Genomic DNA, 2556 nt, shown 5'->3' on the forward strand with positions numbered 1-2556 from the left:
GTAAAAAAATATGTATATATATATATATATATATATATATATATATATAGTTTAAAAGGTGGACATTAAGAAACTTTAAAAAATAAATTATGGGGGCTGGGATTGTGGCTCAGAGGTAGAACTATCGCTTAGCATGTATGAGGCACTGGGTTCGATCCTCAGCACCACATAAAAATAAAATTAAAATATTAATAAATAAATAAATTATGTGTTTTTATTTATTAAAGTTATAGGAGATTTAGGGTTTAGAGAATATTCTGGTGAATCCTTTTGTGATCTGGAGGATTGTATCCCACATATTTATATATGTGTGCTTCTCTGATGATTATGAGAATAGGATCCAGACTCCAGGGAACAGGTTAGCACATCTTTAGGCAACTTACTCAAATCTCTCTGCCTTAGTTTCTGCATCTGTAAAATGGAGATAGAAATAGACTTTAATAGTATTTTTTGAGAGTGAAATATGAGAATTCATATAAATCACTTGGTACAGGGCCTGGAATATGGTAAATACTCAGTAGCTTATGAGAAGTACAAATGATGTGGGACCTATTTGCACTTGGACTTTCCTTCTTGAATCTTTTCCAGGGAATATGCAGTTTTAAAGTATGGTTTTAGTAAGATAAAGTTTTTTGTAATCGACTTCTAATTTTTATGTATTTTGTTACTGGGGATTGAACACAGGGGCTCTTTATCATTGAGCTACATCCCCAGTCCTTTCTATTTTTTCAGACAGTGTCTCACTAAGTTGCTGAGGCTGGCATTTAAATTGTGACCCTCCTGCCTCAGCTAAGTTCTCTGTAATTTATGATGAAAGAATAGTTCTTATTATCCAGTTGGCTCCAGTGTGATATTTAGCAACTTGCCTTTTGTCAGGGACTTGATGCACCATCTCTTCCCTACTACAGAATTTATTTTAATTTAAAATATTAGATGACTTTACATGTTCTAGGCATCTTGGCAGATGGGAAAGTAGCCTAGAGTGTCGTTTCTATTGGAGAGACTGGGCCTGAATGGAAATGGCCGTCCCCCTGGGCATATTTTGAGGCTTTGGCCATACAGAGAGAATTTTTGGACCTTGTGACACTCTCTGATACTCCTGGCTGGATGTATTTCCTCCTGGAAGAGTTCATGGGAATCATGGTCTGGTGGGAGCAGATTCTAAAAACTATCATCCCACTCTGGGCACCCCCACAGCTTATGTTCCCAGCTGGCAAGGCTGTTGTTTGCGGCTGCAGGTTAAAGAGCGCAAATGGATGAATGAGGGCGAATCCTAACATAAAGTATCATGTATCAGCTCTGATGCTCAGAGGGTGAACCCCATTTCAGTAATAAGGAGAGAAGAAGAAGATCAAGGACAGAAGAGGAAGCTGAAGTTGCTAAGTGCAGGGCCTTGCAGCTGCAGCCCTCCTTGGCTCGCCCCTACTGACCTTGCCTTTGTCCTCGAAGAACAACACAAGCCTGGTGTGCCTGTTGCATCAGCTGCTACCCATCTGCCCTGCCCTTCCCCACCCCAGGAAGTGGTAAGGAGGATTAGTTAACAGCCTGTGAGGCAACCACTCAGGGAGGCCAGAGTCTCAGGGAAGCTACCTCACTCCTTCCAGCCAGGCTCCACCTAATAGGCTGTCCTCAAGTTCAAGTCCATGAAGGAAAAGTCCTCCACTGCCCCAGAGTCCACCCCACTGTCCTGACAGAGTGGACTCCCTCCCACCTCCGCCTGGGCATGCGTGGGTGACAAGCAAAACCTCTGAGCCTTCCACCTTAGCCAGAATGGACCCTAGAATTTCAGAACATTAGAGCTGGAAGATCTCAGAGGACCTCTGAAACAATATTTCCATTTTATAGATGATAAAATTGAAGCCCAAAGAAGTAGTGACTTGCCCAACTAGCTTGCATCAGCCTGACCAGTCTATCTATTTCCAAAAATGGAAAAAATCTGCTAGGCATGGTGGCACACACTTGTAATCCCAGCTACCTGGGAAGCTGAGATAAGAGGATCCCAAGTTTGAGGCCAACCTGGGCAACTTAGTGAGACAATATTTCAAAATGAAATAAAAAGTATGGGGGTGTAATTCAGTTGGTAGAGCACTTGCCCAACATCCCAAGGCCTGGGTTCAATACCTAATACTGGGAGGGAAAGAAAAAAAGCCTAGGAGTGGAAATCTATTAAAAATGAATAGTCACACTCCACACTCTCTCTTCATTCCATTCCTGATACAGACAATATATTATTCCAAGCAAGAAATGAATATCAGAATCTAAAGGGAAATTAGAAATGAGAACATTCTATCAACATCCTCATTTTACAGATGAGAAAACTGAGGTTAAGAGAGGTTAAATATTAAATAATGTGCCTCAAATCACCAAGCAATAGCTGCAGAACTGGTGGGACCAGAACTCTGGCTCCTAACTCTCAGTCCATGCTTTTCCTCCCCTTCCATCCTGTCCAACAAGTTCCATCCTGGCTGCCAGGACTGTTTCAGGGGTGATAGTTTGCCTTGGAGCGCCCTCCCCTGGCTCTGGGCAACCACTGGTGCACCTGTGGTATGGGCCAAG

At 42.4% G+C, this 2556-nt stretch overlaps 1 long non-coding RNA gene across 1 annotated transcript; it reads right to left on the reverse strand.

The window, feature by feature from the left end:
- Positions 1 to 200: 200 nt before the first annotated feature.
- On the reverse strand, positions 201 to 2281 carry LOC144369614 (uncharacterized). Its single transcript, XR_013429405.1, has 2 exons — positions 1431 to 2281; positions 201 to 411 (listed from the first exon to the last, which is right to left on the reverse strand). It is a non-coding gene; the product is annotated as an uncharacterized LOC144369614 (long non-coding RNA).
- Positions 2282 to 2556: the final 275 nt, after the last annotated feature.

This window comes from Ictidomys tridecemlineatus, chromosome 12 (assembly GCF_052094955.1).
Source record: "Ictidomys tridecemlineatus isolate mIctTri1 chromosome 12, mIctTri1.hap1, whole genome shotgun sequence".
Classification (NCBI taxonomy): Eukaryota; Metazoa; Chordata; class Mammalia; order Rodentia; family Sciuridae; genus Ictidomys; species Ictidomys tridecemlineatus.